The following is a 13,579-nucleotide window of genomic DNA, read 5'->3' as shown; positions in this document are numbered from 1 at the left end:
TCTTCCTGCCTCGTTCGTCTCCGCCTCAACCGAAAGCAGTTGGGGTTAGAAAAAATACCTTAATATGTTAAATTTTTATATGTTAAATGTTTTTATAAGTTAAATTTATATGTTATTTTTTCTTTGTAGGGAACAAAAAAACCGGAGAAGCCGGATAAGCCTAAGTCCCCAGACATGCCAACTACCTCGTCGAAACAACAACTTGATGAGGTATTTAATTAACTTCTCCATTTTTTTTAAAAACCTCCCTTTATTTATATTTTTTCTATATTTCTAAAAAGCATGGAACTTTTGTGTAGGGGACATCATTGAAAGAGCAGGTTGATGAGGTATTTAGTTAAGTACTCTTTTATTTTTATTACTCCAACTAGCTAGCTAGGATATGTTACCTTTGTATTTTTTATTATTTTAATTATCTACATGTATAGGCTGGTGGTGGTAGCACAAAAAGAGAGAAGAATTATTTCCACGCACTGAAAGATGTTAGGAGTATAAACTCCATTAAATTTTTTGGGAAGGAATTCTTGCTAAAAGTAAGAACGGTGACGATGAGGAAACTGTATTCGGAGGCTAGCCATCGCATAACAAACTGTAGCTACCTCATTTCTGCACCTCCCGCAAACCACCCGGTGATGATTGGGCCGCATGTTTGGTACGCGGAACGATTTGTGACAGTTCGTAAGTTTATTGCCAAGTGATTGCTCAAACATTTGTGTTTACCTCTTAATTGTCATCTACGCGCCGATACGGTCGTTTTGACAGTAATTAGAGTACATTTGGAGTCCGGGCCTAAAACCGTCTTCATTTTCTGATAACCGCTAAATCCCGAGTCAGAATGTTCTGGAATGTTCCGGATATTTCTATTCCATATTTCACAATATTTTAATCTTTGGTAAAGAATTTCCCGTAATATTCACACAAAATATTAAGGAAAATAAGATTAATCCGTTATTCCATAAATTAAACACGGAAATCTTTCTTCCGCAGGAGGAAACAACTTGGGAACAGACGCAGCAGGTGCTGCGCCTCTTCCAAGAGACGCAGTGCCTGCTGCGCCTCTTCCCAAGTCCTTTTCTACGTATTTTTCGTATCTTTTCATATCTTTTCGAGATTCACTTCCAAAGTCTCTCCGAAAACCCTAATTACATTTGAATGAGTCATAAAAAAACGATTGCTAGTCACTCAGAGCCTACAGCTGCGAATCTCTACAAAGGATTCGAACTACCTGGGGAGGCGAGAAAATTCGAGCCAAAGCCTTCCTACATTAACCTGGTTGAGAGAAACCAGTTCGGGGGAGCTGCAAATGAAGATGCAGCCAAGCACATGGAGATTTTTATTGATTATTATTGCTCTATACCCCCGCCGGCCGGTGTAACCCAAGATCGGATCAAGGAGACCATGTTCATTTTCTCTCTTCGTGACGCTGCAAGAGAGTGGTATAGAGATCTGGACCGAGCCGCCCATGGGATCACCGACTGGAATTCCTTAGCCCTGGCATTCTACAAAAAGTACTTCTCTGCCTCGAAGACGAATTCCATTAGAGCTCAGATCACGAGCTTTAAACAAGGGCCAGACGAGAATTTTCATGCAGCATGGGTCCGTTTCAAGAAACTGGTGCGAACCATACCGCACCATGGGTTCGAAAAATGGAGCTTGTGCAATCAGTTCTATAATGGATTGTATGATGATCAGAGGGCCATATTGGATGCTGCAGCCAATGGCCGATTTGCTGAGAACATGGGAGATACCAAGGGGTGGAAGATCATCGATGATTTGGCCACTCGTAAGGCCGAATATGGGAATTCGAGAGGAAACCAGAGGAGAGCTGCTGAATCTTCCTATGTTGCTGCACTAGAAGCCCTCACTGCAAGGTTTGACAAATATGAATTAGGAGGAGCTTCTAAAGGTGGGATGTACCAAGTAAATCTTTGTTTTTGAGACGGTCCTTTCGTCTGTAGAAGATGTGGAGCTGAGGGACATGTCTCAGAGAATTGTCCCAGTCCTTTCGAGTCTTGTGCTGCCTTTCAACACTATAGGCAGACAAACACGTACTATGAGCCGAATGTCCACCCCAACTTGAGGTGGAGTAGCCAGAATGTCCTAAATCCGACTCAACCTCCACAACAAAGAAAGAGCAGCAAGCTTATGTGCCCCCTCATCATAAGCAACAACAATACCAAAAGCCTCCCTATGTGCCGCAGCAGCAACAACAATCCCATGGTTCTGATTTTGCTGAGTTTAAGAACTTGTTGCTGAAGGAATCCCAAGCTAGAGAGGCCGGGATGAAGCTACTAGAGAGCCAAATTGCTCAATTGGCTAGTAAGAGTACCACTCGAGCTCCCGGACACTTACCCACTCAAACTGACCAGAAAGAGACCCTGAATGCCATTACTTTGAGGAGTGGGTCTACCCTGGAGGGGCCTGCTATGGTCGAGGATGCCCCTGAAAAGAATGAGGCGGAACCGAGTCAAAACAAAGTCAGAATTAATAATTCAAAGAAAAAGGCGTCTACCAGGGTATATCGATCGATCGATATATACCGGTCGATCGACTAATATGCGGGTTACAGGAGCTTCTGGAACTGTACATCTCAGTCGATCGACTGAGAAAGGCGGTCGATCGACTGAGACCCCTGCTGATATTGAGAAATTTCGTCCTTCAATGCCCGATAATTTGAGAGACCATTTGTTCCGGGGTTCGACAACTTCGAAAGTGTTGGGGAAAGACCCGAGTGCTGATGGGTCCGTCCCGATTCCGAAGTTCGACCCAATGTCGGTCAATGGCTCACATTTAAGACGGTCTGAGGAGGGTTCAAGCTTCATTAAGGAGAAGGAGGTGGACTTTCAGCCTAAGTCCACGGATGTCGGCATGCGAGACTTAGAAGAGAGGGCTAAGGTACTTCTCTCAGCCCCATATCCAGAGCGACTAGTGCCGACAAAGGAACAAGTATCTTTCAATAAATTTGAAAAGGTTATTCGTAGTTTGAATGTACAAGTTCCTTTCCTTGAGTTGGTCAATCAGGTGCCTGCCTACACTAAATTCATGAAACAACTCCTGTCTAAGAAAAAGTCACTTGAAAATGTGCATACTGTCGCGTTAACCAAAGAGTCATGCTCTTATTTGTCTCACACTGCACCCCATAAGCTAGAGGACCCGGGTAGCTTTTCTGTTCCTTGCAATATAGGTACCTTCTCTATTGAGAAGGCATTATGTGACTTAGGAGCTAGTATAAGCGTCATGCCTTTGAGTCTAGCTAGGAAGCTCAAATTGACTAGGTTCGCAGTGACAGATATGACAGTACAGATGGCTGACCGATCTGCGGTCCAGCCAATAGGAGTCTTAGAGGACATCCCTGTCCAAATAGGGAAGTTTTTCTTCCCCGTCGACTTCGTGGTACTTGACATGCATGAGGATGCCCATATTCCCATTATTTTGGGTAGGCCATTTCGCACACTTTGGTGCGATCATAGATGTCGGTCTAGGAACCCTGACTTTTAAAGTGGGCAAGCATTCTATTGTTTTTGCTCAGCCATCTAAGAAAAAGGACCCCATGTGGCCTGTGACTTGTAACACGGTTTCTGACAAGAAATCGTACTTTGTGCTTCCCGATTCACCTATCTCTATTCCTGTTGTAACCCCTCCGCCCCAGATTGGGAGCAAATTGGAGGAAGATTTGTCTATTTCTGATATTGTAGGAGCTGGTTTGGGGAAGGAAGAACTGCAAGTCACTCCAGCCACAAAGAAGCCAATCGTTTCACGAGGAGGTCTTGGTTGCCTTAGCTTTGCCACTGATGAGGAAGTTGATGACGAGCCGGTCAAGGCAAGGGAGTCCGACTTGGACTGTGATGAGCAAGAAGAGGTCATTGACTGGGGAGATGATGAAAGTGTTGATCCGTTGAGCCATACGGACGTGGAGGCTAGGAAGGGTGCAGCTGATAAGATAAGCACCGTTGAGGCTACCTCTAGTAGCCAGAAGCCGACGAAGTGGGCCATTCCGTGGCCGTTCTTGATCAACTACTAGTTGATCACATGTTTTCCAAACTTTTTATTTGCTTTTGTTAGACACTTTTTATTGCTTTTGTGTGCGCGAAACTTCGCATTTTATTTTGCTTGCTTAGGATTCTATACGTTTGAGACTTTGCTTTGGGTTTTTGCGCAATTTTGGGCGCGTATTAATATGCATTTGCAGGTTTTTAGACCTCTTTAGCTCAAGTAATTGAGCAAATACGAAGAAATAAGGAGTACAGCAGTATTTTCAGTCGATCGACTGGCTACATTGGTCGATCGACTGAGTTGCACTTTCTAGGAGCTACTGTTCTGACACATTGGTCGATCGATCGCCGTTCTTAGTCGATCGACCAAGGACGCTCTTTGTACTGCTCACGACCTCTCCCCTGCTGTGTTTGGTCGATATGCGGACTTAAGGGAGTTTTCTACTCCACTTTACTTTCCGTCAAATTATTTATTTCTTCTAATTTTCTCATTTGTGCACATATTTACCGCTTCCAAATTGTCTTCTCGATTTTATGCGTGGGTTTTATTTGTCTTTCAGTTACTTATTGGTAGCACTGTTGACTACTGAAACCTCCTAGCTCACGCTGGTTTGGGGAGGTTTCGTTTTTGTTGCGCTTAAAGTTTTGTAAGTTCCCGATTTTCACTTCATGTCTTATTTACTTCTTTTTCCCGCAAATTCCCATTTCTCTTTTATTTCATTACATGATTTTGCACAATGGGGACATTGTGTGATTTGGTTTGGGGAAGGGTTTTGCGTCGCATATCATTTGCTTGCATTCACGTTTACATTTTTTTTTGCATTGCTTTTTCATTTCATATATATATACGAAAAAATTCAAAAAAAAAAAATTGAATAATTTCAAAATTTTCAAAAAATGCATGTTTATTTTAGCATATAGGTCGAGTTGGAACGGTAGTATTTCAAGGATGATATTGCATTTGCACCTGTTTTGCCTAAGCCTTGCTTGTTTAACATGTTATTAGTAGAATCGTAAATGCATACCCACGAGTTTTCGTTAATTATTTGCTGTACTTGGAGACTTGACTTTGAAAATTGGCAAACTACATCATATTTCTGAGATTTAGAGCCTATAACTGGTGACATCTATGACCAGTTATTTAGGAATGTGAGTAGTACTCCTTATAAGACATGTCATATTAATGTGCATAAATATGAACTTAATCTGCTTAATATGTAAACCCCCGCAATAACGCGGAAAATATAACTTATAAAATGCGGAATTTTAGTAAATTTTTTGAAACTTTTAAAGTTTATAAAGCGCGGGTTCATAAAAATCTAAAAGACAAATAAAGAATGCGGAAATAAAGATTAAATTATACAAACGCGATAGTCAAAGGTGAGGGAAAATATATCCCTCGAATGACAAAAGATAAAAGGGAAGTCTAAATAATCCTAATAAACCAACTACTAGTCCAAGGTTTAGTTCTCGCTAGCCCACACGTCTTCCCCCACGTAAGCATCTTCACAACCTGTCATTCATGTAAACATGAACGCCACAGTCAGTGGGGAGTAACTCAAGGTTCTCCCAGCCACAAAATGTCGAAACACAGATAAACAAGAACATATTAGAACATCATGAATATAAACATTTGATTCAAGTATTGAAACATGAGACTAACATTCAAAACATGCGTAGTCAATCATAGATAAGGCATATGATACATACATATGAGACAATCCAACCAAAATGTCATAAATGATAATACAACTATAAACACGATAGAATATCATAGGTCACGGATAAACAAGATTAACATCATGAAACATGTGAACGGAAACCTTAGCCATGAACTTTGAAAGCCAAATAACATACGATACACGAAATGGGACTACTAACATCACATAATAAGCAAAGCATCCGGCTCAGAGGCTACCTTTAAAGCATGTCCGAGATACAAATCTTTAAGTACCTTGGTTCAGCGGTTACCTTTAAAACATGTCCAAGGCACGACCTCTAAAGTATCTCGCTCGGGCCGATTACCTTTAAAACATGTCCAAATACTACAAACAAGTGCCCGACTCAGAGGTTACCTTTAAAACATGTCCGAGGCACAACACATAAAGTATCTGGCTCAGCGGTTACCTTTAAAACATGTCCAAATACTACAAACAAGTGTCCGACTCAGAGGTTACCTTTAAAACATGTCCGAGACACAACATATAAAGTATCTGGCTCAGCGGTTACCTTTAAAACATGTCCAAATACTACAAACAAGTACCCGACTCAGAGGTTACCTTTAAAACATGTCCGAGGTACAACAAACAAGTATCTGGCTCAGCGGTTACCTTTAAAACATGGCCAAATACAACAAGCAAGTGTCCGGCTCAGAGGTTACCTTTAAAACATGTCCGAGACACAACAAACAAGTATCTGGCTCATTGGTTACCTTTAAAACATGGCCAAATACAACAAACAAGTGCCCGACTCAGAGGTTACCTTTAAAACATGTCCGAGGCACAACAAACAAATACAACAAACAAGCACATAGAACGGGATTATTAATGTCACACTCATACTCATGGCTTGCATCTCACCATAAGTACGGATGGGAACATCAATCCCGACGACCTTACCGCAACTAGAGGGCCTATGGCTCACCCATAGAATCCGATAGGACCGTGACTCAGGGACGGGATGCTTAACGTCACATTCATACTTATGGTCTGCATCACCATGAGTACGGATGGGAACATCACTCCCGCCGAATCATATCGCAACTAGAGGGCCTCTGGCTCACCCCTAGTATCCGATAGGACCAAGACTCAGGGTCGGGATTATAAATGTCACATTCATACTTATGGCTTGCAGCACCATAATTACGGATGGGAACATCCCTCCCGACGTTCATACCGCAACTAGAGGGCCTCTGGCTCACCCCTAGTATTCCGGTAGAACCAAGACTCTCACAACCGAACAATACTAGACATTATCTAGAATATGACCCTTTATAAATAACTATTAAATAATAATAACTCCTACTTGTCTCATATTAATAGATACTCCATTTCCCAATTTAACATGTCAGTTAAATAAAATATAATGAATGATAATGAATAAATTACGTTATATGAAATTACGGAATAAAATGTGACCAAGTCCAAGTGACTCATTTATGAGCCCACTACAAAGCATAGGGTTATTTGGCCCAATCAATTTAATCATGTGACAAGTCTAGCAAATGAGATTTAACAAGCCCAAACAAAGGAGGCATGTGACTCCAACAAGTCACATACAAGAAGCCCAATAAATTAATCATGTAAAACCCAATAAACTAGTCATGTTAAGTCCAACCATTTACTCATATAATGCCCAACAAAAGATTTATATGAAATCCAATAAGTGGCATACAACAAGCCTAATCACTTTAAGTACACAAATTCAACTAATTTAATATAACTAGTCCAACTAATTTAACATAATAAATCTCAACTAAATATAAAGATTGGATTCCTTCTGTGAGGGCATACAACACGCTACGGGTCAACTGTGCTAACTGCTAATTGGTGTCATGCCATTACTAATTGTTACGTTATTTTTTTGGAAAGTTGATATAAAAGGAAATCCATGCAAGTTGAGGATTGATGGACTAAAAGTTGCAGCATTTACCTCTTGTTCAACCGTCTTAGGACGGTTTTTCTAGGCTAAACCAAGAGGAATTTCACCCAAATAAAAGACCCAATCCAAACATGTATATGCACTTGAGACAGTAGCAAGGAAGTTGGTTCAATTTAACATAAAGAAACCCGTCAAAACAGCCCGCTAAAACTGCTCGACAAAGTCCATTTTCACGATTTATAAAGTACTTTTGTGACCGTCTTAAAACGAAATTTCAAGCATGAAAAGGGTGAAATTTCTCACATACAACCAACCCAATTCATACATGGATATACACATGAGACGGAAATTAAATAATTGGCTCAAATCATCCGTGAAATCTACTCGAAAACAGTCCACAAAAGTCATCCATCAACAACCTACATACATGGTTTTCTAGACAATTTGTGAAGCCGTCATAAGACAAGTTTTTAAGCATACAAAAGATGAAATCTTTCCCATATAAATGACCCAATTCATACATGGACATGCCCTTGAGACGGAAATAAGAAATTGGCTCGAACCACCAACTAAACAATGACCAAAGCCGTGTGTAAGACCATCTCATAACCAATTCTCTCCACATTAATGGCATAAGCTTATAAATTAAAAGGGTTCAATTATCCATATGCCAAAACCGTAGCATTGGACAAAGTTTACACACTATCAAAGTCAATCTCAAATTTATACCTATCACCACACTTGATTTTCATCTTTATTAGCTTATCAGTGCAAATCTACGTACTAGGTTCCCTAATCAATTACTTAATCATCAGTTTTTATTTCTATATCCATCCCATTAATCAAACATTCACATTCAGTAATAAGAGAAAAGCAAAAGAATCAAATTTTATCACACAAGAGTTTATAACACGACCCATAGGACGAAATTTCGACAATTTTGTCGAGTAACCTATCACCGTTACCTTAAACGCTCCCTATTCTTCGAATAAACGGTTCTCAAAGCTTGACTCTTCCACCGAGTCTTCAAATCCTTCATTAAAAGGCAAGAAAACGGGATAAAGAAGCTAAAAGACGAAACTTTTATAAGACAGCGAAAAATGAAACCATCACAAAAATGAGACTTTATTACCTTGAAAGATGAAGGACAAAGTAAGGAGGAGGATGGTACAAAAATTAAGAGGAATGGTGAAGAAATGAGCGGGAAATCTAAGTTTGTAGCTCGACGAAAAATGGCGTCTGAGTATTTGTTTGTTGCTTTTGTTGCAGCACCCTATGTTCTGTTGTTTTTCAGGAAAGTTAAAAGGAAGGGAAGGCTTAAAGGGAAAACGGATGGGGATTGGTCAGTAAGGTGAGAGTGTGAGTCAAAAGGTAATATTTTAGTTGGGTCTCAAATTGAGGACCGAGTTGTCGATCCGGGATAGGTTGAGAATAGATTAATGTAGTGTCACATGTGAACATGTGACGGTCTTTAGTTAGACGGAAATTCATCTTAAATATACTATAATTTAAGACGGAAGTTTACTATTATTAATATTATTACATTATTATTATTATCCGACTAAAATACGTATTTTTTTATATAAATGAGCTTTAATAAATTACTTTTATAAAAATCGTGTTTAAAATAAATTAATTAAATTAAATAATTTAAAAATCTAAAATAAAGTAATTAAACGGTTAAATAAATTATAAATGTCAAAATGAGAAATTCGCAGGTGTTACATAATACCTGTATGCATTTGGTCTGTGGTTAGTTGACACATGTGGTAGAGGTTTCCCTTTTCTCGTTTCACCCATAAGCTCCACACCGCCAAAAATATCCTTTTTGTCCCATTTACTACATCCTACACTTAGCCTGCCTTGGTCAAGCTAGTAGTTTAGTTTTTGGGATTGTTACTTAGTTTTTGGTAGTAGATGCTCTTATTGAGATTTAGTTGGGAAAAGGAAGGAAAGAAAAAATAGAAAAGAAAACAAAAGAAAAAGAAAAAGAAAAAAAATGATTCAAAAAGAAAGAGAAAAAGAGGTTCTGTACTGTTCGTGCAGTCGATCGACTGCCCCTTTTGGTCGATCGACTGAGGTTCGAGAAAAAGAGAAAGAATCAATTCGCATAATTAAAAATCCTTATCTTTTGGCGATTTTTGCTTCCATGTATTATTCATATTTTATGGGGAGTTAGTTGATTACTTTTATACCTGGAGATTGTGAGATTTGTGCTTGCTATAGCAATCCACGAGATTATAAAAGTTAAGTAGCGGCTCAAGCAGTCGATCGACCGCTACCATCAGTCGATCGACCAACATGCGGGTTCCGGTTATCAGACACTCAAGATTGGTCGATCGACCACTTCCATCGATCGATCGACCAATCTGCTATCCCGCATTTAGAATTAAAAGACCGAGGAAGCGCAAGCCCATTGAGTTTAGGTTTTGATAATAAGTGTTACGTATGTTTGCTATTTAACGTAACATAGAACATCGATTTTGGGGGATCGACCTAAGTTTTTACACAATAATATTTAGTTTTATAATTAGGGTTTGGAATATTGATTAGCATTGGAATTTTCGTTCTTATTCTCAATCGTTCCTCTGCAATCTCGGTATTCTTCTGCCTTATTTCGATTTATCCTTATTTCATTGTTAGTATAGAATTGCTAGTTAGTATCCAAAGCCAATTATCGTTTATCGCTATTTGTTATTTGAATACTTCAAGCATGAATTCATTAGTTCATATTGTTATTGTTGTTTTTATCAATACCATGAGTAGCTAGATTAATTGTGCTAGGATGTAGGCGAATTATAGCGTAGGCGGCGTAGTATTGTTTTGGATCGAATTAGCGTGTCGATCGATCGACCGCCATACCTGGTCGATCGACTGACCACGTGAGGTTACCTTTCGTTTTAATTGATTTTGATGTTGTATTTAACGAATCGAATGCATGCGACAGTTAGATGCTTAATTTATAATCACCCATTAGATCGAAAGATAGGGACAGTTGTTAGACCACCAATTAAAATGACTAAACTGTGCTGAGATCGAAAGATAGGTATAGTTTAGACCGTTAGTCACTTTTCAGGACGAGAGTCAGTATTAGTGATATTAGGGACTTATAGCGAGATCGAAAGATGTTATCTGTTAAGAGTGGACCGAGAGGACCTCTTGTTTTCCCGCCTCACATGTGTTTGATTAAGACCGACTTAGTATGCTGCCGCCGAAGCTATAATGAACCGACCATCCTAGTACCCCCCTCTCGTTACAAGCAGTTGCTGCGTCTGTTCCAAGGCTGAGTTCTAGCTGTTTCCAATTTTCCACAATAAATTGGTGGCGACTCCACAAATGCAAACGCTTGTTTCCCAAGCGCCCCCGTGGCCCATTGTCCACAGTTTGGCGACTCCGCTGGGGATAATACACTTAAGTGTAGCCAAAAGGGTGAAACTTGAACAAGGTTAGGGAATAGTTTGTACAAGACAATTGTCGGTTTTCATAACTCGGTCTTCCTAGATCGTTTCATTCGGCCTTCCTAGGCCCAACCCAACCCATTCGACCAATCGTCCCGTCTAAACGGTCCTAATTCTTATTTGGGCCTAAGGATGGATAGCGATTGACGTCATCCATACCGTGGTACTTACTCTTGTTTGTATCAAGGACTTTTACTACTTGAGGAAATGGACTAGGAATCGGCCTTACTCTTGTTCGGTACGAGCCTCTCCACAGACTTCGGGTTTGATTGTTCGGTATGGCAACCCACCCTTTAAACCAAAACCCTTTTAAATGCACTCAGCATCCCATTATAATGCTTGTATAAATGTTTGTACCTTACGTGATCACCATTTCTAAACGAAACCATGACGATTTTTGTAAAATCAAAATCCCTTTAAAATGTAAACTTCGAAAAAGCCAATGATTAGCGCAAAACCAAGTCAAAACTCTGTCCATTTGTCGAGTCAAAATTCCGGGCCCAAGCCCATTTCAAAACCTCACTTCGAGTCCACTCCTACAACTACACTATAGTTGAATAGGACACACATTTTCAAACTTTATCATCTTTTCAAAACTCACTTGACACAAGTGGCACACACCCTTTTCCTAAGTCAAAACATTTCTTTCTTAGTAAGTGTTCTAGAATGGTCGATCGTGTTTTGATTCGTCGTCGATCTCTTATCCAGTTTCCAAGATGCCTGAAACAAGCGACGTAAGCACCGACCAACCCCAGAATGGTAATGATCAAATCCTAACCGCACTATCTCGCCTCCAAGTTACTCAAGATCAAGTGCACGACCGCCTCGATACAATCGAAGGCCGAATTTATACCGTAGAAATGAGGTTGCCTCCTTGGGAAAGTGAAGTAGACGATGGCTTTGTGAACACTTTCGGGGAAGAAAACCCTCCCATAGGAATGACTGCAGCTGAGAAACGACTCCAATATTTGGAGGAACAATTGATGTATCTCAAAGGGGATGACATTTATAGGGAAAATAACCGTAAGTATGAGGCCGTGAGTTCCAAGTTCCCAACCAACTTCAACATGACGGATATCCCTAGATTCAAGGGGCACGAAAACCCTTTGAATCACATCCGTGCTTTCAAGGACTACATGTCTATCATAGGCATCAAACCCGAGATGTTCTTAAGGATCTTTCCTTCATCTCTTGACACCATCCCAAAGCAATGGTTCTACTCTCTAGAACATAAGAAGATCGCTACTTGGGAAGATGCCGCGATCGAGTTTGCTAAGCAATATGCGGATAATGCTGAAATCCAAGTCAACATGCGCACTTTAGAGGTTCTTACCCAAAATGACAAAGAAGGTTTCACCGACTTCCTAAGTAAGTGGAGGAAGACTAGTACCCAACTAGTTGAACGCCCAGACGAGGCTACCCTCGTGGAGAAGTTCGTGGACAACCTAAAACCCATCTATGCGAATCATTTGAGGTACCAAAACATCAAAACTTTCAAAGATTTAACCATACTAGGAACAAGGATCGAAGATGACATCCGTAAAGGGCTCTTGTCCAAAACGGTAGGCCGAGGATATCAAGGCTCAACAAGTCGTTCTTACGGCTCCACTAGCAAGACCGATGAAGTTAACCTCCTCGAGCCATCGAAGAAGAGTACTCCACCGAGGAAATTTACAAATCTTGGGGACACTTACTCCAATGCTCTGAAAAGGTTGATGAAACAAGGAAAACTCCAACCCATAGGCCCTACACCCGAACCAGAAAAGAAATCCAAGTTCTGGGACGAGAATTCATACTGCGAATATCATAGGGGTAAGGGACATGACACGGAAAAATGCTACAAATTAAAAAATGTGCTTCAAGACATGATTGAGGATGGTCGACTACCAATACCGCAGGGAGGTAAGCCCAACAACACTCAGAATCCTCTTGAAATTCTAGTGATCACAAGCGAAGAATCTACCTTAGATTATTCACACCTCATTTCTCCAGTCGAAGATGAGATCCACGCGATCGAGAATGAAGGGTTCTACTCTACCATTTCCCCTACCATTACCGACTTTATCGCATGGGCAATGAGTGTGAATAAGAAAGTTTCGGAATTGGAAAATGTGGTGACAAATTTACATGACCCCAATGCAACACCTAAAGAACATGCGCCACTAATTTTCTCCCAAAATGCTACTATGCAAGAAGTAGTCGTCGTGGTTGATAAACTAATCGACCAAATTACACAATTAGAGGACGAGATCATGAGAATGAGGGAACTAGCTACAGTCAATGGAGTATGGGCCGATGATGATGAGGACGAGTATCTCATTGAACACTCCCTAGTCAAGGAAATAGTCCAAAATGGCGAAGACCAAGATGTGGACCACCTAACTCGTTCGGGGCGTCCATATCAAAGTACTACTCAAAATGGTCCAACCAACGTTATCACACCAAATGATAATGAAGATGATTCTATTGACCATTTGCTAAAGCAATTACAGAAAACAAAGGCTGATCTTTCAGTCTGGCAACTAGTAG

The 13,579-nt window shown here is 40.3% G+C and overlaps 1 long non-coding RNA gene across 1 annotated transcript; it reads right to left on the bottom strand.

The window, feature by feature from the left end:
* Window positions 1–5,312: 5,312 nt before the first annotated feature.
* LOC141621227 (uncharacterized) lies at window positions 5,313–9,000 on the bottom strand. Its single transcript, XR_012532156.1, has 3 exons — window positions 8,725–9,000; window positions 8,558–8,625; window positions 5,313–5,505 (listed from the first exon to the last, which is right to left on the bottom strand). It is a non-coding gene; the product is annotated as an uncharacterized LOC141621227 (long non-coding RNA).
* Between the last annotated feature and the right edge of the window lie 4,579 nt (window positions 9,001–13,579).

Source organism: Silene latifolia, chromosome X, assembly GCF_048544455.1.
Source record: "Silene latifolia isolate original U9 population chromosome X, ASM4854445v1, whole genome shotgun sequence".
NCBI lineage: Eukaryota > Viridiplantae > Streptophyta > Magnoliopsida > Caryophyllales > Caryophyllaceae > Silene > Silene latifolia.
This window is presented reverse-complemented; position numbering and strand designations above follow the sequence as displayed.